This window comes from Notolabrus celidotus, chromosome 20 (genome assembly GCF_009762535.1).
Source record: "Notolabrus celidotus isolate fNotCel1 chromosome 20, fNotCel1.pri, whole genome shotgun sequence".
Lineage (NCBI taxonomy): Eukaryota > Metazoa > Chordata > Actinopteri > Labriformes > Labridae > Notolabrus > Notolabrus celidotus.
This window is the reverse complement of record NC_048291.1, coordinates 25,501,065-25,524,035: the sequence shown is the minus strand read 5'-3', so window position 1 is coordinate 25,524,035 and position 22,971 is coordinate 25,501,065. Positions and strand designations below refer to the sequence as shown.

The 22,971-nt window shown below is 41.3% G+C and overlaps 1 long non-coding RNA gene across 2 annotated transcripts in view; it reads left to right on the top strand.

Moving 5' to 3' along the window:
* The window catches only part of LOC117832578, a 53,677-nt gene that overhangs the window by 16,656 nt on the left and 14,050 nt on the right, over window positions 1-22,971 (top strand). For both annotated transcript variants that reach the window (XR_004635205.1, XR_004635206.1), the window contains exon 2: window positions 143-278. This is a non-coding gene — a long non-coding RNA (uncharacterized LOC117832578). The remainder of the gene's footprint in view (window positions 1-142; window positions 279-22,971) is intronic.

The following is a 22,971-nucleotide window of genomic DNA, read 5'->3' as shown; positions in this document are numbered from 1 at the left end:
GTCTCCTACATAACAGATGCGCAAACAAACAGTCAACTTGACAAGGAGTCTCTTGCAAGAATATGATAAGGGACTGGCTCACACCCACGCGCGCTCTCACAACTCCAGTCTTGTTGATTCTTTCCGCTGTTTGCGTTCGCAGCTTGCCAAGAAGTTCAGGCTTTGGACAGACACGCAGCACTGACACGCCTACAGACGCAGAGACCTGACGGACAGAGTCCAGCTGGAGAGTCATGGCAGCAGCAAGCGGAACAGATGTGGGAGAGACTTTGATCTAGGTGAGTACCAAATGGGGTGAGGATCTTCGGGATGAAAGAGGGGGTGTGGGTCTGTATCAATTATCTGAAAATGACAAGCATAGTGTTTGTGTGTGTGTGTGTGTGTGTGTGTGTGTGTGTGTGTGTGTGTGTGTGTGTGTGAGGGAGGGGAACTTTTGCAGCCACTTCAGGACAGGAGCTCATTTGTCAAAAAATGGTGTCTGACTGTCCTGAAAAAGTTTAATTTTTTTTTCTAAACAGTGATGTCAAAACTCAAGAGATAAGACCACGGATTTTGCAAAGCTGCTTACTTCCTAGTTTGTTTTTTACAGAAATTAAAACGGTAGGCTATCTGAGTAGTCTGAACATAAGAAAACACTAAAAAAACCTGTCAAAATCAAGCTAGTTGTTTATTTATTTAACTTGGCTGAACATGGAATCTCACAGTCTGGGGAGAAACAATTTAGAATTGGTTTGTCAAGTGTGACTAACAATAGCAGAGCTAGCACCACCAGCTTTCAGTCCTCCCTGCAGGTTAAAGTCCACATACCTGTACTGGTTACTTATTGGTCTGGCTAAATGGTTTTAAGAAGAAGAAGGTACTTTATTAATCCCCAGGGGCAAATTCTATTTTTTCACTCGTGTTATTTTTCGGTCATGCGTATATACATACAATGCACACACATGCAGTGGACATGCACTTAGGGAGAGATGTCAGAGTGAGGATGCTGCCATCAACCAAGCCTTGCTCAAGGGCACCTCGACAGTGCCCAGGTAAGTGAACCAGCTCCTCTCCAGCCACCAGTCCACTTGCCAAACTTCGTCCATGCTGGGACTCGAACTGGCGACCCTTCGGTTCCCAAGTCAAGTCCCTATGGACTGTGCTACTGCCGCCCCCATGTCAGCCTTATGGTAGTAACCATAACCCATAGTGCCGGCTAGTGATGGATGGCAGCTCTAAAGCTTAGAAACAACATTCATGTGGGACATTTTGGGGCCACAGTCATAAAAATAGTGATTTGTGTAACCAACTCTTAATTCTAGTGCTGACTAGCAATGGGAACCATGTTTCATATTATGCTTGACGTAGAGCACACATCCCTAGGCTATCTTAGACTCTAAAAGTTACCACTAAAAATGTAAAGTTTCCTACATGTTTCCAGCCTCCATGGCTCTGTACTGACGAAAAGCCAGATAGGGTGACTTTCATGTTAAAGAGAGTTATGATACAATGAATAAGGATTTTATGTAATAGTATGTGTAATGAGGAAGATTGTAATTTTTATAATCTAGTTATTAGAACTGTTTATTTTAAGCTGTTTTTGGTCGGTTTTGCCTTTTAATGGAAAGGTCAGCTGAAGAGGGACAGAAATGTGGGGAGTACAGAGTGGGGGAAGATGTGCAGCATTAGGTCGAGGCTTGGATTCGAACCAGCAACCTTCAAACTTAATAATAATAATAATAACAATAATAATGCATTGTATTTAAAAAATTAGGCTGATAAAATTGACAAGGCATGATACAGTGTAATTAATAAATGTAAATAAAATTAACAGGATCAGATAAAGTGCAGTGAAGAGGTGTAATCAGAGTGAGTGTACCAGTTTAAAAAGATGTGTTTTGAGACGTGATTTAAAAATCGAAAGAGAGTCGATGTTATGGATGTCTGGTGGGAGGGAGGTCCAGAGACGGGAGACAGACCAGCTGAAGGCTCTGGACTCTATGGTGATTAACCGGGCGGGTGGTGTGGTGAGCTGAATGGAAGAAGAAGACCTGAGAGTGCGGCTGGGTGTGTTGATGTGGAGAAGTCCAGAGAGGTATAGAGGAGTGAGGTAATGGAGGGCCTTAAAGGTGACATATCACGCTTTTTTCCTCAATATATATTGGTCTAAGAGGTCCCCAAAACATGTCTTTAAAGTTTATGCTCAAAAAAACCCTTTGAAATCAGATTTTGGTCTGCCTGAAAAGCCCTCTTCTTCAGTCCTCCTCAGAACACTCTGTTTTCTCTCTGACCACGCCCCCTCAGGAAGTGGATGTGGCCTCGGCTCTCCAGCACGTTGATCTAATGTTTACATGTTGGCTGAATATACACGGCTGCTCAGAGATCACGTTACTTCAACCCTCTGAATCTGATCCAGAATCTGATCCTGATGGAGAGGCGCCTGTAGCAGGACCTTTCTGAAGGATTGGTCACTTATTTAGTGTTTCTTGTTGTTTTATTTGTCAGTATGTCGACGTGTGTCTTGGTACACAGCTACAGCTATGAACATGTAGCTATGCTAATTAGCGCTAGCACTTATCCATGACAAATAAAAGTCATCCACTAGATCTTCAAATCTGCAGACGTGGGGAGTAAAACTGACCTTTGTGTTTATTAAGACAGCCTACAACTAGCATGCCTCCCTCCTAAGCTCCTTGTTAGCACACATGTGTGCAGGTAATGAAAAACGGAGGGGGGATTCAGTATTATTTTATACAGTCTATGGGCTGAACAAGCTCCGAGCTCTGACTCCGTGACAGACCGGATATTGTTGTTACGTAACAAAAACACGGAAGTCTGAAACGGCTCGTTTCACACACATTTACAGAAAGGTGGAGAAATCAGAACAGGGGCAGAATGGATTTTTTTCATTCTCAGGGGGTTTGTAGACATGCCAGGGAAACATATTTCAGGTCGAGAACCATTAAAAAGTCCATTTTGCATGATATGTCACCTTTAAAGGTGAAACTTAGAAAGGATACAGGTGCATGCAAGTTATGTGCATAATATTCCTTGTAATGTCTTTTTAAATTTCCATCTGTGCTCTTATTGCACTGAGATTGTAATGTCATCATTAAGTGATGCATCGTGTTGGTTTCTGATTCTGTAAGAGACGATGCAAGACTTTTTTTTTAAACTGCAGATTTTATTAACATAAATAGGTTTATTTTACAACTATCAAACAATTCATTATCAGAAACATATCAGAATACATGACTATACTGGTATTCTCTCACAAGCCTGTATCTCTCTGATCCCTGCACCGTTAGTCAGCACACAGACAAACTAACAGCTGTTTTTTTGTGTGTGTGTTTGATAGTCCAGCCTGTTAAAAGTGCAGCCATGGCATTGGAAGTATCCTGTTACTAACTTGTAAATGTGTGCCTGCTCTGAAAAAACACCCTTTCTTTTGTAGCTAATGAAGACACACACAGAGAGATATTCTCAGATGGCTAGTAATGAAGCTAACAATAAGTAAGGGTGAGTTTCTGGTCCAGAGTGAGACGAGGAAAAAGGGTTTGAATAGAAAACACAAACCTTTAAAAAGAATGAAGGTAATTGAAGATCTGAAGGCTGCTAGTGAAGCACACCGCTGTAGAGAACAGAGGATTCTGGAGACACTTGATCATATAAATTGCAGCGTTGTGAGGAGGTTCAGGTTGTATTCAGGCGTCATTTGAAAGTGGAAATTGCACCCAGTTCTTATAAAAGACTAAAGTGTAAGGAGAGAGGAGGGAGAACTCCCTCTTTTCCAGGGGAAATGAGAGTGCAGGCAGGGAGGATGTGCCAACATGAGAATAAAATAAATCCTTCAGGGGAAATTATGTGAGCCTGTGTGTTTCACGCCTCCCCTGAAAACTTTTCCATGTTAATTAAGTAATGTAAAACTAGCCAGAACAGCAAGACTCAGAAGCTGGATGAAAAAAAGAGTGTAAAACAGCACAGTTAGAGGCCATAGGACACACTTTCTGTGTGCTGAGAAGAGAAAATAGTAAGATATAGTGCATTATTGATGTGACACATTGGCCTGCTGCTGTGTGCCAGTTTGTAAGCTGCTTCGTTTGTTCATTAAACGTTTTTACAAAGTGGATCTTGTAGTTCAAATTTAAGAGACAGGAAATACCAAAGACACAGTTCAGATCTATTCACCGTGTTGTTCGGGGTGATTTACCTTCATGTAATCAAAGTGAAACTAGCATTGCATTCGTCTGTGTCCTCGAACATCGCACCAGAAAACCATGAAAATGAAATCTGTGTGAAGGATTTGTCGAGGAATGCTGGGATATTTAAATCACCCTCTTTTCTATATCATCACCCTAACAGAGTATCATGCAGGATCAACATGAATATGCTTCTGCAGATGTTTATAAGGCAGTGGATTTTCCTGCTGCTATCTAAGGAGGCTCAATATAGAGTGAGTACTGAGAGTGATGAATACTACAGCGAGTGTACACATGTATACACGAGTGAAAGATCGTCCTTGCTGACCCTGCAGTTACAGCCAATTTGCTGTAATCACAGTGACAAGTGTCTCCGTATGGACACTTGGTAATTAGCTAAGAGGAGACGGGGAAAGGTTGGAGTTGGTGGGGCATTAGAGGACCTGTCAGAGGGCCCCACTCATCTTACTCCCCAAAACCTGTCAAGAGGCGTGTCTGGGGTCTGTACCCCTCAGTCCCCTCTCTTACACTTGGCTGCCTCAGTTAATTGAAGCCACTTCAGATCAGGCAGAGGAGCTGGATCTGCACGCCTGAGAGGACCACGGTGCTCACCTGACCTGTCAGTCAGCACTGCCTGCTGCGTGCAACATGTACAGTAACTGCATCCCAACTCATTTAAGGCCTGCAGGACAGTGCAGGCATCCCTGGGAAAGGATCAGGATGCACTAACCCAACCTAGTTCACTAGATTCCTCAAAGTCAGGATGCACTGGTCAGAATTTTAGAAGTGTTTGCACCCTTTTATTTTCTCTTTTGAATCATGATTTTGATGTATTTGAATAAGGAATACTACACAGTAAGGTGGAATGTTCCTCCACTATAACAACTAGTGTATTCAGTATATACTAGATATTCTCGTCACCTTTCCTCCTCTACTTTGCTTATCTGGCACTTTGTCAACAGAGCTGTCAATCATGATGTCACATCCTCACTTCTTAATATCAAACACTTGCACAGCACGGTAAGAATAAAGGCTGATTTATACTTCTGTGTCGCCCCTACGCAGCAAGGGGAAATACAAAGCCGCCGAGCGGACCAATCACAGGGCTTAAGCTGACACAGTGCACGTCAGCTACGTGCGTAGCCCTCTGCGTAGGTATGGTGGCTACACCGTCCCCTGGTGTAGGCTACGCCGTCGACTCGACGCAGAAGTATAAATCAGCCTTAAGCATGTTTGGGTCCAAATTTAACCCGAGTTAAGATGGAGAAGGTGGGCTTTAAGACGTGCACTACAGCTGGCCACCAGGGGGAGCTATTCACGTTTTTTTTTTCACTTTTTGGGAGCTCTTGTGTCGTCCATTTTTATCAAATCTTTGCACTGAACTTTACTATTGTTTTTTTTATTTTATTATTATTATTATTATTATTATATATATATTTTTATATGCAACAGTGCAAATATATAAAAGTGCTTGACATTGAACAGAACATAAAAGAAAAACAAACAGTAGATAACCAAATAAAGTTATCAAGTATAAACTACAGTACATAAAAACAAAACAAACAAACAAGAGAGGAAAAAAAACTGTACTATTGTTGATGAGGTGATGGTACCCCACAAATCTGATTGAGGGTTTCTGCCTTTTATCAGAGTCTAGTGACATTTTCTCTTCCATTCACAGCATTTTTATCCCAAACTGTGATCTGTTAGGTGTTTACTTCATGTGCCCTCTTCACTTTACCAATTTCTCTCAAAGCCTACAGCTTTGCTCTCCACAGTTGTCATCTGTCTTTATTTTCTCACAGTAAAAGGACTGAAGTCAGACGATGTGACTTATTTCTGTAGACTGATTTCATTGGTCTACAGAAAAGCTAGTACTCTAGAGTCTTTGCTTAATAGCAGTGGTCTGTTATAGAGAAATAGCACACCTTAAGAATGTTGTACCTGACCAATCAGAGTGAAGTATTTAACCATGCTATGTAATAAACTCAGATAACACCTGCTCAGAAACCTCCATAAAAGCAGCTGTTGAAATAGGAGCTAGACCAAAATCTACAAGAAGTGACCCAGACATGCCGTTTAATGATTAAGACTAATGTTGTCATCTGATATTTGCTGACGCTTTAAAAAGCTGAGTAAAACTTGGACTCCGGATCGGGTGAAATGCTTCTGCAACACTTTTCCAAACTCTGCAAAAGAACAGACAAGTAGTGTTAAAGCCGAGAGCAAACAAAGAGCCAAGAGTCCACAGAGTGCTGAAGTGACACACACTGCAATTGGATTTGTTTTGACTAATTTTCCTCCTGCATGTCTTTTGTTGATAGATTACGGCTGAATTGAAAATTGTATACGGGTATCATGAAAGCCAGCAACGCATGCATAAAGCAGCTACTTGTTCCCTTATTTGGACCAAAACAAGCCCACTGTGGTTTGCAAAGGCCACAGAAAAGAAACTCTCATTATCCCTGCAGAGCAATTTGTCCCTTTTTTGGCCACAGCTCATGCTTCCAAGCACGAGCTGCAACTCCTTAGGGGAATAATTGTTTGTTGTCTGTACCTTGCAAAGTGTTTGACTGTCCCAAAAAGAAGCGATGGTGATAGTCTGAGCCAGTGTCGCTATCTGAGACCACTTTGGCTCAGGTAAACAAATTACTGAGGTTAAAAGGAAGCTAAGTAAGAGACAAGTGTTCAGTGTAGAAGTCACACGTTTTACTACAGTGAGCAGATAAGATGTGAGGCTCTCTAACTAGATAACTGTATACATGTAGAGGGTGTTGTGCATCTTTTTATTGCTATTCCAACTCACATATGCTTCTTTATTCATTTGCATATCTTTATTAAATAACTTGTCTAGTTTATTGTCAGTTGCAAAAGATGTCAGGAGTATGTGCAGACCAAAATATCTCTAGATAAGTAATCAGAGCATCAAATTAATAGACTGTATAAGACATCAATGTAGTCTCTGCGATGGTGTCAATTGGTTTCTGGAGAGCCCACATTAGCAGGGGCCATGTTGAAAATGCTGACTCAACTTAACTATTGATCGACCTAGAAGAAAGAAAAGATGTGGAGCTGAGGAGGGCTTTTAGCCTGCTTGCAAACAGCTCTGATTCGCTGCCTGTCCCTCAATTGAGCAAACTTACGTGTAACTCTTAGCTTTTATATTATCTTCATGGATCTGTTACCCCACACAGTTTGCATTAATATATATTGATGATTACATACCTGCATTTTTTAACGAGGCCATAGACTTGTTTTATTCTACTGTAAAAATGTGTATTTCAACCTTATGGACCTAATAGGGATTCATTGGCTTTTGCAGCCAGCCTCTAGTGGACACTCAAGGAACTGCAGCCTCTAATAGGAAGCCAGATGATCAGTCAAAGCCTGATTTATACTTCTGCATCTAATCGATGGCGTAGCCTAGAATGGAGGTCCGCGTAGCTCCCGTACCTACACAGAGGCCTACACATGTAGCTGACGCGCACCTCCTTCAAAATGTAACTACCTGTAGAATTGACGCCAACCACAAGCCCTGTGATTGGTCACATCGGCCGTGTATTTCATCTCCTCCTCTCTATTCTTCCCTGTAATCATGTCTGCATGATAAACAGCAACATGTATCAGCTGTAGCGTAGGGGAGACGCAGAAGTATAAATCAGCCTTAATATGGATAATTGGCTTTTGCAGCCAGCCTCTAGTGGACACTTGCGGAACTGCGGTCTCTAAAAGGAAGCCAGATGATCAATAAATCTACCTGTGATGCAATGCTTCCCAAATAATGTGTTTAATGAATCACAAAGCTCCATAATTATTAGTCCAAGCTTTTTAGTCGCTTCATAGCACTCTTGTAAACTCAGGTTTGTGATTGGCTTAGACTGGGTTAGGTATTTTCACAGTTGTAAGCCATCAGTTTCCTCCTGAGGTTATTCACACTGTGGCACGGTGGGTTGTAGATGAGCATGGCAGATGCTTTACCGCTGACAGTTTGCACCTAAAGGTCCTCCAGTTGAGGGATTGTCACCGCAACACCCTGTTGCCCACAAAGGGGAAACGTATCCATCACGCATCCTGCTGGAGTTCTGCAGTGTTGAATACTTTCCTCTTAAATGTTGTGCTCCCCTGTTGGTTCCACACCGCTGCCTTCCATAACGGCGAACACTGGGGATGTGTGAAGTAAAACCACAGGGAATAGATCTTTTTGAGACAACCCACTCGGGAGTGAACGTCTGAAATGAGGAGTGGAGCTTGTGTATTGTTTTAAATGCCAGCCTTGTCCTCGTTCGGTGTGTGAGCCTTTAGTTGTAGCTCAGTCAGCTGACATTTAATGCTCAGCCGTTTGTCCGCTGCTTTAGCATAGGCCTTATTGTTACCGGCGTGAATATGAACGGACAGATGTGACAGCTGGCCAGCCATATGTGACAAGCCTTTTAGATCTTTATGCCTTAATTATCTCCTCCCGTGGGACCAATATTGACATTTTAGGTCTTAACATTCAGACCTTACAAACTGCCAGCCTCCAGTTGGCATTATCTGTCTCTTGGCAACCTCCAAGCAGACAGTGAAAGGTGCTGGATAACTGCTCAGGGCTAAATTCTTCTCTGTCGGCTGTGTTGAGGAGGTGCTTTCAATTTTATCACAGTGTTGTAAAAAATCGGCCTCAAATAATAAATATCTCCTCATTCAGGAGAGTGAAAGGTGTCATTTTCATTTGATTCAATTACAGTTTCTGGATTACTCAGTGACAAAGAAAGTCAAGGGATGAATGCATCACATTTCAAAGTTAAAGCAGCGCTTTTTTATAACTTATTATCTGTCTTAGAATGAAAGCGATGAAATTACTCATCCACTTGAAGCTGGCTGCAAAAGCCCAGAATACTCCATGAAGTCCATCCATCCATCCATCCATCCATCCATCCATCCATCCATCCATTTTCTTCCACTTATCCGGTGTTGGGTCATGGAGGCCGCAGTTTAAATAAATGAACCCAGACATCCCTCTCCCCATGAATTTTTTTCACCTCTCCCCAGGGGGATCCTGAGGCGTTCCCAGACCAGGTGGGATATATAACCCCTCCAGCGAGTTCCGGATCTACCCTGGGGCCTCCTTCAAGTTGGACGTGTGACACCAGGAGGCATCCTTATCAAATGCCCGAACCACCTCGACTGACTCCTTTCGATGTGAAGGACCAACGGCTTCACTCCGAGCTCCTCGCCCTATCTCTAAAGCTGAGTCCAGACATCCTGCAGAGGAATCTCATTTCAGCCGCTTGTATCTGTGACCTCATTCTTTCAGTCTGAAACCTTAGCTCGTGACCGTTGGTGAGGGTTGGAACGAAGATGGACTGACGAAGTCTTGTGTTAAAATGTCCAACACTTCAGCTGAAGAAAACATGCGTGTACTCTGGGTCGAGGAAAAGTTCAATACAAAGACTAAGAGGTACACATAAATGTGCATAATTAAGGGCTGAGCTATCAGATGGATGACATGTGTTTTAACTGCTAACCAGGAAGCTAAACACTAGCTTCAGCTCCACCTCTTTGCCTGTTTCTAAGCTAAGCTGTAGTAAGTTTGAATCAGGGGCGGCTGTGGCTCAGTGGGTAGAGTTGGTTGTCTTACCATCGGAAGGGTGGCGGTTCGATCCCAGCTCCGGCAGCTCCAGCAGTCACATGTTGAAGTGTCCTTGAGCAAGACATTGAACCCCAAGTTGCTCCCGTTGTTGTTCAGCGGTGTGTGAATGTGTACGAATGAGATCAGCTAATACTGATGGTCCCTTTCATTAGCAGCCTCTACCATCAGTGAGTGAATGGGTATGAATGGGTGAATGCAACGAGTCCAGTCCAATCAGCATTCCCAACATTGTGCCCGCCATGTAAGCTTCAAAACATCTCTCCAGAAACCAATTTATGATGTCACTGAGAGGATGCATGCATGTTTTGTTGGGTATGGTGCAAGGACTTTGTCCCTTTTTTTATCATGACCTGTAGCATTTAAAAAAAATACTATAATAGAGTATTTGTTGCTTTAAAGTGATCGAATCCTAACTTTAGCTTTGGTCAGTGTCATTGTTTCAACCTAAATTGGCATAAGCACAGTTTATTCTACTACCATCGTCCTCTTGGAGCTGTGAAATGATAGAAGCAGGTTAAACACATTAAATCCATGAAGCAGGAACACAAATCATATGTTGAGTGTGATGTCAGAGAAAATGATCCATGTGTCTAAAAATATGTTATTCTGATGAAATATTTAAACAGCTGTTATAATCCTACAGCATCCCCATCTTTCTATAATTGTGATATCACATCACACGAGGAGCACACTGATGTTTTTACATCACTTTTGAGATGTTAAAGGCTGTTAAAGAACAGACTGTTGTATAAGGTGTAATGACATGGTTTAATGCTGTAATTTGAATCCTCTCCTCTCCCTGCCTCTTCCTCTCTGTCTCTCTCTATTCCCCGTCGGTGCCTGCCTCACCTGGGTCGTCCCACACATTCTCATTTTTCTTGTTATCCCAGGTTCTAATTTCAGTTGCCGCAGCAACCCTGCGGCTCTCTCTCCACTTCTTCTTCCTCCTCCTCCTCCCTCGTCTGTGCGAGCTCCTTGTTAAGCGTGGCAGAGCTGGTTAATGATTGTGTTTTAGTTCTATTTTCCCTCCAGTCAGGCTGCTTCTGATGATCCACGCATGTCTCAACTCTCGTCTGGGTGGCTTCCTTCGTCTCACCTCTTCCTCTCTGGCCTTTGTTTGTCCTTCTTTCTTGTTATTTGGGCTCTGTTTTGTTTTTGTGTTTCTCTCATGACACTGCAGGCTGTCACTGTTAGCTGTCAGTCTCGTAGTGGATTGTGGTCACTTCAGGACACCAGGTGGACCAATCACAGACTTGGATGTAAATGAGTGTGCTCAGTGTGCCTTGTCTGATTGTTTGCTGGTGAGCTGATCAAGTCGAGATGGAGTTCAAACTTTTGGTTCATTGGTGACAGCTCACACTGTTGAAGGTTAAATTGAGTAAGAGATGCATTGTATGAAACTTTACAACCAATAGTTACAACAAGTCTCCTGCTGTGCAGAGTGGCAGGCTCTTTCATCACCCGCTTATCGTTTCTTTTCTCAGCAGATGCAGACAGTTCACTTTGTAACACCACTTTTTTCATTTCCTCTGCAGCAGGTGTGACCCTGAACGCTGTTAACGTTAATAACACTACCTTTAGCAGGGATGTAGGGAGTCCCTGGAGACACACGTGTAGTGATTCAAGTGAGTCCCTGGGAAATTCAATGGGTTCACATTCACATTTGTTTCTTAAGAAATATATATATATATATATATATATATATATATATATATAAGTATGAGTATATTGTATATTATATCATTATTATTATGGCCCACGTCTGTGGAACAGCTTAGCTGAAGATCTGAGGGCTGCACAGAATATCAACATTTTTAAAAGCAAACTCAAAACTTAAATTGTTTGTCTTTTTCTATCTTAACTTATTTACTTATTATCCAATTCAAATTTCTGTCTTTTTCAAAAGTCATATACTGTCTTATTTTAAATTATTATAGATACATATATTATTTGTTCACTTTATTTTTAATTTGTATTTATTTATATATTTTTTGTGGACTATTTAATTATGTATTATTATTATTATTATTATTATTATTATTATTATTATTATTATTATTATTATTATTATTATTATTATTATTATTATTCAAGTGATTTTTATGGATTAAATCTCAAAATTTTTATATCTTATTCAGTTTTACTTTACTGTATTTACTTTTAGTGTAGCATCTTAGTTTATTTTAATGATTTAATATTTTAATATTTTATTATCTTATTGATTAATTTTATTTTGGTGACTTTAATTTCTCATATTGGGTTTTAACATCTTATCTGACATCCATTGTTTCCTCATTAAATATGTCATAATAGTGTTTCCTCACTTCATTAGCAACTTCTTTTTTTACATCATGTTCTTAACCTTGTACATGGATTCTTGGATGGGTTATTTTTTTACATGTAGAGCACTTTGTGTTATAATATTGTGGTATGAAAAGTGCTTTACAATAAAGTCTGATTGGTTGATTAATATATACTTTATATATTTATAGTTGGACTAAATATCAGACTGAAAGATGATATTATTGAGCAATCCTAATGTCAGTAAAGAGCACAGCAGGGTGTGTAAAATTATTTTTCTTCACATCAAATTAAATTAAATTGTAAAACAATGGGCTCTTTAGGGTTGGATATGAAGCACGGGGAAGCTTAATGGGTATAATCCGGTGAATGATCGTCGACACGAGATGAAAATATTGGCATTTTGAAGTTCTTTGAGCTGCTCTGAGGAAAACTCCTCTCTCTGTCTCTGAGGTTACCTCTTCAAGATAAATCCATCTTGCTTATCCAGAGGAACACGGACTTGAATCTGATTTGTTTTGACGTCTGTCTTCCTTGTTTGCTTTGCTCTCTCAGTTTCCGTCTGTCAAAACAGTCCTGGATCTGTCTCTTTGTTACTTTTTTTTTTTTTTTTTTACACTGCTTGTATTTTTCTGTGGACCAGAAATATTTGTGTTCTGTAAGAAAAAAGCAGGCTCCTTTGCCTGTACCTGTCTGCATTATTCCATATTTCCCACCTCTTATTATCTCTGTGGTATGTATTTATGTGTCTTCATGGTGTAGGATAAGCATTTTCTGGCTCTGTTATTCTCTTGTTTTGTCTGTTTATCTACCCCAGTCCCAGTCCATCACCATCTCGGCATCTGCTGGAGCACAGAAAGTCTCTGCGGTGCTTCTGAATGGCCGTTCAGAGACGGGAATGTGCCCGCCTGACTCAAATGACTTCATTAGAGAGCAATAATCTCAGAGGGGGGCTCCACCAAAAGGCCGCCTGATATAGCTGATTTGCTGGGGCCATTTAGACAAAAGAAGAAATCTGTGTAATAGTTAAAATGAGTCACAGTAAATGGCAGAGCAGGCGATGAGTCCTGGAAGTTTGGTAGTTGCAGGAGTGCTCTCAGAGATAGAGAAAGAGAAGAAGATGAATGAGAAAGGTTTGGATTCAGAGCATAACTGTTGGTTACGGTCCCAGAGATCTGAAATGTCACTGTGTGTGTGTTTGTGTGTGTGTGTGTGTGTGTGTGTGTGTGTGTGTGTGTGTGTGTGTGTGTGTGTGTGTGTGTGTGTGTGTGTGTGTGTGTGTGCTTGGTAGTCTAGCAGCTTTATCTGCCTGGCATTTCCTGCTTTCAGAAGCGACTACAGCACCCAGCAGCATCTGATGACCCTCCAAAAGACTGGGCTCTGCACAGAATATTGAGGGGAACACATGTAACCTTAACAGGAATCAGGGAGGCTTGGATTTGGAGGATGACACAGGGTTTTGTCGCCTTTACCAACACCAGAGGTTATTTTGTGGGTGTTATCTTAATAGTGTCATGTGGGTTCAGATGTGGTTCCTCCGTGCTGGCTCCTCTGTGAGCCCTCTGTGTGCGGGTAATGAACTGACCTGGAATCAGACCAGCAGCTGATTAATACGCCCGATATGACACGTTCACAGTCGTCTGGCGTCGGCTCGGAGCTGCAACTTTGCCGTCTTTTCCACTTCAGTGCTGCAAGTATAGAGGTTGACATTTAGGTGCCAGCAGCCAAATAGAGACGTACGACTGCAGGCACTCGACGCCCACCACTATCTCTTCTAGGGTTCTCGTGGGAGTGCATATTGAAAATGTCACCAGAGAATTGTATGTTAATACGGAAACTGTTTAAAATTTGAGCATTTTAAATTCCGTTTAGCCGCTTCACAGGAAGTTAAACACAGCTGGAAGTCTTTTAGAGTCACTGAAATCACACTCACTCACACAGGGGGAATATGCTTATCATATTTAGTTGTGCATAACTCGTGAACAAAGAACACAGAAAGAAACAGTCACAAGCTCACAAGCCCTCCTGTGAGGGCAATATTTTCTCTACTTAACATTACTGGTATTTTTTTGAAATAATCAAGCCTCTGCGTTGACACTCTTCATTTTCAGCCTCTCACTGTATAATATATGTGCTCTTAAATGTATAGATAACAATGTATAAAAGGTGAGGAGATCACTTATGGCTTTAAAAGAGGATCCATCTTTTATGAATTTAATGGAGAGCATTTAAAAGTCTGCCTGAATATAAATGAATGTGTGTGTGTGTGTGTGTGTGTAAGTGTAAATGTGGTAATTGGGAGGCAGAGTGACGTCGGGGCACACACAGGAGTAACCCTTGTCGTACCGAGTGCAACCGATGGATAGCACTGAACTTATTAGTGGAGCTACCTTTCCTCTCCCTTCTCCTTCCCTGAAAAGAGCAACAGCAAAGCAATGAGACAGAGAGCAGCGTGTGCACCTGTCTGCACACGCTGCTCTGTGAGGCTCTGTCTGAGTTTCCTTACAGTGGAAGTGAATTAATGTGGATTCTGTAGCTGCTGCGTGTGAGAAAAGCCAAACGAACCTCCAAAAAAACCCCAACGTCTTTTCAGATAAAGAAATACCTAAAGAAGAATGTGATGCATGCTCTTTCTCTTTAAATCAGGTGTTAAATACCTGTAGTAGTGTGTTAGGTAGTGAGCTGCATTATTATACATCAAATATCCATGTTTCTATATTCAGATGAGGAGCAGAGAGAAAAGGAATGAAGCACACGGTGGTCTTCCTGGTCGCCCTGGATCATGCCTGGTGTTCACCTTTTCTGTTTGATGTGTACTCTGAAGATCTGCACTAAGGCAGCTGCTCTATCTCTACTAGCAGGGCTGATGCTAACACACCTTAATACACTTAAAGATCTGCAGCTTTTCAAATATCACTGAAGGATTTCATTGATTTGATCTCATCTGTTAGCAGGTAAAAGTAGTTTTCTTACTCTTCCACATTTGTCTCAATCAGGATTGAGAGAGAATCTGTTCTACAACATGACGATGCTTTGGTTTGAGTTGTTTTTGTACAAATAGATCTTATATGATGGGAAGCATATCAATCAATCAATTCTTTTCATACAATGACATTGTAACACAAAGTGCTGTACATCAGACTTGCAGAGTCAGTCCCTCATTTTATTTCACTACTCAAGACACACCTTTATTGTAAAGCTTTTATTTTGTGAATTTATTTTAATCTTTAATGTTTTACCCTCTCTGCTTTTACTGTCAGTTTGTTTTTATTGCTTCTTAGATTTTATTGTGTTTTTATAGTTCTTGTGAAGCACTTTGTTACTTGTATCGAAAAGTGCTGTACAAATAAAGGTATTATTATTATTATTATTATTATTATTATTATTATTATTATTATTATTACATAAAAACAACTTGAAATAGAAAAATTAAAAATATATAAATATATATAAAAATAAAAATAACCCCCCCATCATAATCCCAACCCCAGCCCCGACCCCTATCCCACACCACAGTCCTAAGGTTAAGAACACAATATATGCAACAATAATAATAATAATAACAATGAAAATAAAATAAATAAATGAATGGAAAAATAAAAAATAAGTTGCTGAACGAACTGAGGAAACGATCTCATGATATCAGGAAGGAAAGGAAGGAAAGAGGAAACACTGGAGGTAAAATGAGATGTTAAAACTCAACACAGGAAATTAAACTCACCAAAATAAAAAACATTTCTTAGATAATGAAACACTAAAATATCAAACCATAAAAAGAAAATAAGATGCTATACTTTAAATATATAAATAAATGAATGAATAAATAAATAAATAAATGAATAAATAAATAAATAAATAGTGAATAAAATTTGAACTAGATAATAAATAAATAAATAAAATGAAGTGAAATAAAACTGTTATAAGAATAAGAATAAAGGGGGGATGGGGGTTAAGTTAAGGTCAGGAAACATTGTGATTTAGGTTCAAGGTGGAACTTTTTTTTTTTTTTAAAGTTAAATTTTTGGTCTTTTTTACCTTTATTGACAGGACAGCTGAAGAGAGACAGGAAATGTGGGGAGTAGAGAGTGGGGGAAGACATGCAGTAAATGGTCGCCCGGCCAGGAGTCGAACCGGCGACCTCTGCAACGAGGACTTTAGCCTCTAAAAAATTGAATTTCCCCCATTGGGATTAATAAAGTATGTTTCTTTCTTCTTCTTTCTTCTTCTTCTCTACACATGGAGCACTTAGACCGCTGGGCCACCAACGCCCTGCAAGTTGGAACTTTAAGAAACTTCATCATTGTTAAAAACAACATTTGTTTTTATAGTTTATAATGAGTTGAAAAGAAGAAACCGGCTGCTCTCCACTGTTTACATCCTAAAGTTTAATACCCATTTCTCCATCGATCTGCCACCATTACTCCCTCCTTTTGTTTCTGTTGCTAAAGATCACTGTCACAAGTTGTCGCAGATTAAATGCTGACTCATCTGATTTACTTAGGAGGACAGTCTGACCCCCCCCCACTATGTCCACATCCCTCCCAGTCATTACCACTCAACAGTCTCGACTCTGAGCTTCTCCAGCATGAGAGAAATTAGGTGTGACATCTGGTAAGGAGCAGCACTATCACCTCCCGGGGTGAATCTTGACTGTTGTGTGGAAGCTCGCCAGTTTTGACCCCAGCTCTCCCCACGACGGCTTAAAACTGACCTTGATCCTCGTATTACAGCACGCTGATACGACGGTGTGACAAGTTAAGTGAACAGTTGATGGTAATAGGCTCCTTTAGTGTGTGTGTGTGTGTGTGTGTGTGTGTGTGTGTGTGTGTGTGTGTATGGATCCACTTGAGTTTGAAGTACCTGATGCTAATGGAAAGAACAACAGGAAGGACACATCTGCTGAACAAAAGTGTGTTTACTTTTGTTTCATTCTATTCATTGATGGTCTCTCGGAAGAGGAGAGTAAAGACTCAACAGGTGAGTCTCTGACACCTCTCCTTGCCCTCAGCTGTTCCTTTCATATTCATATTTTCCCTCTGAATACACCGGCCATTAAAAAAATAGCCACCACACTTGTCTATTTTCTCTGCACTCGTGTCTCATTGTGCTTCTATTCAAGATGACATCTCACAAAAGAGATGGCGTGCACTGCTTCCCGCAGTATGCATTCACCGATAGAGTCATTGAGCTGTTGTGAGGTACAAACCCATGAACAATCCGCCTTGACTTGTGCCACTCACCTCCACAGGTCATTTCTGGTCTTGCATTGTGGAGTCTTTTCAATCAAATCTGCTCTCCTCAAGGTTCATTTACTTAAAGTATACTACAGTGATGACGTAGCTGAATGTAAGTATGCTAGATTTGGGAGCAAACAGGAATGATTCCTGATCAAGAAGCTCACTAAAGAAGGAGGTTTAACAGAGGAAGCAGTCGTCCCTCACTGGAGTGAGTCACGCCGGGTATCGAGGGGGAGACTGAGAGCAGTTTGACTTGAGGCAACATTCCTGTGCCAAAGCAACCTGATACAATTTCACTGTGTGATTTAAAATGAAAAACAACAGTAAGAGGAGGAGGTCTGAAAAAAAGTCATGACACACTTCAGATGAAGGGTGAGGAAGTTTATTCTTTCCTAATCTTTGTACTCTCCAAATATAACACTCCTCTGTGGGTCCACGTGTGATAGTCTCTCAGAAATAGCTGCTATCTTACGTATTTACTTTGCTGCATGTCACACACAGCGTCATCGTCGACCGCCAGCTGCTACATTTGCTCATTTCCTAAGCCTCTTCTTACAGATGGAGTATCTCGTTTTGCGTCATTCTTTGGTTCTTAAAAGCTGAAACCTGTTGGCGTGTAAAGGTATTGACTGAGAGCACACATGACGTACGGACCCCTCTGTGAACAGCAAAAGGATCAGAAGAGATCAAACAAGTGGAGGGGATAAAGATAGCGCTAAAGACAGGCTTTGTTTTTGGCCCCCCTTTATGAGCCAGGGCTCCTGCTAATTACCAAGCTCTCTGGTCCTTGCTAAATGTGTTTGAAATCCACTGGATGCAGATAATCGAGCTGGAAATGTGTTACATGACAAAGTCACGCTGAAGGACAACCACTAAAAAAGGCCTCCTCTCCTCTCCACGTCCCCCCTCTGTTTCGTCTGTCAGGCTCACTTTTGAAATGAAACTCCCATCAAATGATTCATTCCACAGCGTTTGTCTTTGTTGTTTGTCGAGATTGAAGCTTAGGGGATGTTTGAGGCACCTATTGTGATAAGCTAGAGTCAAAACAGAGACAGGCCGATGGCGGATGTGTCAGACGGGCCTTGAGTTTTCTTGTTGCCCAAATAATTGCTTTTAGCCTTCAGTTTAGGGATGTGAGCCTTTAAAACTACTTCACACATCATCATAGCAAAGTGGAAAAATGTTTGCTAGCCACAGGCAGGGCGTGTTCGTCCATGCATCTCACTCCGTACAGATCCTGTATAGCCTAAATCTCAAATTGATTCCAGTGCTTCGTATAAAAAAATTGATTTACTGGCTGGGATACATTGATCCAGGCAGAGACACGCCTCCCCTGAGACTGCTGGAGTAAAGTGAAAACAAGGTGAAGAGAGACTCCCTGTCGTTAAAATTAGCATTTTAATTATAAATTGCATCATTGCACTGAGTGCGGTAACAAAAACAACTCCCCTGCCCTCCATTCACTCCTCCCTTCTCTGAGCGGCTCGCTTCATGAGAATGAAACTTCATGCGGAGAGCCTCTGCAGGGCGGGAAAATAAGCAGGCGGGCTTCTACGTAAGAGCACAGCCAGCAGCCAGTCGTGTGGATGAAGGTGAAATACATTTAACCTCAGTCGCTGCACAAATATTGTTCTCTATCAGCTTAGTTCAGAGGAAGTTGGACTATAGTGTCTGAGGAGATTTCTGTTTTGATGGTGGGACAGACTGTTTGAGAGGCTGTCTGTGTTTGAGAAGAGGAGGGAAAGAGAGAGAGAGAGAGAAAGAGAGAGTGGACTGCAGCCAGTATCAGTTTGTCATTTAGAAAGTACTTTGCTGTTGTTATCTTGGCTACATGGGCCCACTGCGGTTTGATGTCTGTCTCTGAGTATATAATTTCTATTTTTTCAAGTCTCAAATTTCCTCAGTGGATTTGGCTCTCATGACTGTGTGTGTGTGTGTAGAAGTGTTGGTATGTTTTGTGCTGTGAGTATAGAGGGATAATTGATCACATTGGAAGAGTGTGTAAGCGCTGACTGAAAGGCTTTAGATGTGGGACTTAAAGCCCCAGTCTGTTTCGCAAGATGGTATTATACTTACACACATATAGCTTTCTGCAAGTGTTGTGTGAGTGTGTGTGTGTGTGTGTGTGAGTGTAAACCAAATGCAATGCAGTTACAACTATCAAGAAAGTACAGCAGCAGTGCAGAGCGCTGCTTTCTGGAGGATTGCGTCCATCAAATGAGCTCTTCATCTCCTGCAGGTCGATGTTATTGAATTCGTAATATCAGATTTTTCTAACTGAAGGTGGAAACTGTGCGGAGACGAATATGCAGCTCAATGGATTTACATATGGTAAAGATTTCTGTGTGAGTTAGAATGCACACCAGAACTTGGTTATCAGATGTTCCTTCATGATGCAACTTTGTGCTAAAAAAGAGACTTTGCAGATACAATATGCTGAAGATATGGACTGGGATTTAAGTGCCATAATGTCTGGAGTATAAGACACTTTAATACAGTTTGTTCATCTAAAAAGTGGGCTGCCTTTTATTCACTAATGAGACTAATGTGCCAGTAAAGAAAGCAGACAAAGGTGTTTTATTGTATTTTACATACAATACATTTTCTAAGTCAGACATTCTAAAATCAGACATCAACTTATAAACCATTGTGACTTATATTCCAGACTTTACGGTGAATTGTTCTAATGACTTTAAATCTGAAGCTCCACACTGCGATGTGTGTGTGTTGCTTTAGGTTAACCATGCGACTTCCATTCTGAGACAGTGAGTCAGACAGCAGCTGGTCAGCTCTGCAAAGCAAAGATTTGGAAAAGATCAGAAGGGATGGAGGGATAGAGAGAGGGAGGAAAGGATGGCAAAGGCCAAATGTTGACCAGATGCTCACTTTTTTGTCTCTTTCAGCCTTTGAATCCCATTTGACTGAGACAGCATTTTGCCACGGTCAGCCGTTTATGAAATCACTGGTGCATGATAATGTCTGAACAAAGGGTTGCCACCAAGTAGTCAACTTTGTAACAGAAACATCTTGAGCTACATTTCCTGTTCAAGATGGAAGTGTTACTCTCGGTGTTGATGTCATGGAGGCTGAATGGTGAGGTGGTGTTGTCTGCTGATGAGCCGGCATTGGAGTAAGTAACCAAGCGGCAACCTCCGGTCTTAAAGGTGACATATCACGCTTTTTTCATCAATATATATTGGTCTAAGAGGTCCCCAAAACATGTCTTTAAAGTTTATGCTCAAAAAAACCCTTTGAAATCAGATTTTGGCATGCCTGAAAAACCCTCTTCTTCAGTCCTCCTCAGAACACTCTGTTTTCCCTCTGACCACGCCCCCTCAGGAAGTGGATGTGCCTCGGCTGTCCAGCACGTTGATCTAATGTTTACATGTTGGCTGAATATACACGGCTGCTGTTACTTCAACCCTCTGGATCTGATCCAGAATCTGATCCTGACGGAGAGGCGCCTGCAGCAGGACCTTTCTGAAGGATTGGTCACAGATTTTGTGTTTCTTGTTGTTTTATTTGTCAGTATGTCGACGTGTGTCTTGGTACACAGCTACAGCTACAGCTATGAAGATGTAGTTATGTGGCTATGCTAATTAGCGCTAGCACTTATCCATGAATAATAAAAATCATCCACTAGATCTTCAAATCTGCAGACGTGTGGAGTAAAACCGACCTCTGCCAGAAAGGCAGCGGGACCTTTTCTGAAGGATTGGTCACAGATTTAGTGTTTCTTGTTGTTTTATTTGTCAGTATGTAGACGTGTGTCTTGGTACACAGCTACAGCTACGACATGTAGCTATGTAGCTATGCTAACTAGCGCTAGCACTTATCCATGATAAATACAAATCATCCACTAGATCTTCAAATCTGCAGACGTGGGGAGTAAAACCGACCTTTGTGTTTATTAAGACAGCCTACAATTAGCATGCCTCCCTCCTAAGCTCCTTGTTAGCACACATTTGTGCAGGTAATGAAAAACGGAGGAGGGATTCAGTATTATTTTATACAGTCTATGGGCTGAACAAGCTCCGAGCTCTGACTCCGTGACAGACCGGATATTGTTGTTACGTAACAAAAACACGGAAGTCTGAAACGGCTCGTTTCACACACATTTACGGAAAGGTGGAGAAATCAGAACAGGGGCAGAATGGATTTTTTTCATTCTCGGGGGGTTTGTACACATGCCAGGGAAACATATTTCAGGTAGAGAACCATTAAAAAGTCCATTTTGCATGATATGTCACCTTTAAAATATGAAGCCCATGTGGAAGTGTTCAAAACTGCAGTTCATCAAGCGTCCACTAGAGGCTGGCTGCAGAAACACCAAAAACCACATAGACAACCCTTCAAGGAAGATGATCTATAAAGCAGAAATAAACATGTTTACAGCCTGGTTCAAAAAACGGTTTAGGTCTGAATAGCTAATTTCTCTATCGGCACACACCGTGTTGGGGTTGATTTTTTTATGGCTGGTTATTTTTAAAAGATATTAAACTTACGAGTTTTGCCCAAATAAGGGCATGGCTGACCTGATTGATGAGCGAGCATCCTGTAGCTGTTAGCAAAAAGGTTAAAGGCCCGCCTCTTTACCTCACACTAGCTCAGATGAAGTTAGGTGGAGCTCAGCATTTCCAATATGGCAACCACCAAGGATAGGCTTCAAAACAGGGCTTCAGAAACAGATGGATGACTCCACATAGACTACGTCCATTTATGACACAGTCTATGGTAATAACAGAGGTGTATTCGAAGCTGTATGTACCTGTGTGTCAGAGTGTGTATATGAAGCGTGCACTGCTCCATTTACGAATCATGCTTCTCACGTTTCCTGCATTGCCACGATGCAACGTGGACAGTGCTGCAGTTGAATCTTAATGTAAAGTAAAGGAATCTCTTAAAAAGGACTTCAGCTGACCAGGTTAGAGTGTGAGATTAGTTGCAGGATTGAGCACAAGTTCAGGTTTGAGGACAAAGGTTGTGAAATGGAGAGCAAAATAAATAAAAAAGTATGCTGTATTGAAATAAATGATCAAAGCTTGGTCTAATTACTGGTTTCCAAACACATTTAGAGCCTGTTTAAGTCTAATTATTCAGCTGTTTCTCTGCAGTGAAGACAGGACTACTTTTTTAGAGGGAGGCTGATAGCTGCTGTCAGTCTCATGTCAAAAAACGAGCAACACTGTGAAGTGATCTCTTAGAAATGTAGTCCAAAGCATGAATGCAACGACTGCTTATCTCTAAAGCTGACACCAGAATTAAGTTAATTAATATTGCCACTCATAGCACTGATAGGTATACTTAATGCTGTGAAGTGCAATTAGGATCTTAGCATTATTAATTTGGGCTCAGCTATCTCGTCCTCCTGATGGGAGACCTCGTGTGTGGTATTTATGTTATCTTAGCCGCACATATTAGCACTTTTCTCCATTTACATCCTCTTAAGTAGGAAATGCAATCAAACCAGGGACTGGAGCTAGAAGGAAACAGTGTAGCTTGGCTGGTACTTTAGAGCAATTCTACCAGGGTTAAAGAGAAAGTAGTGAGTTAAAGTGACGGTTCAGGAAGGGGAGAGAGTAAAAGAGATAGAAAGAGAGCGGAGGCCTTCAGAGATATGGAG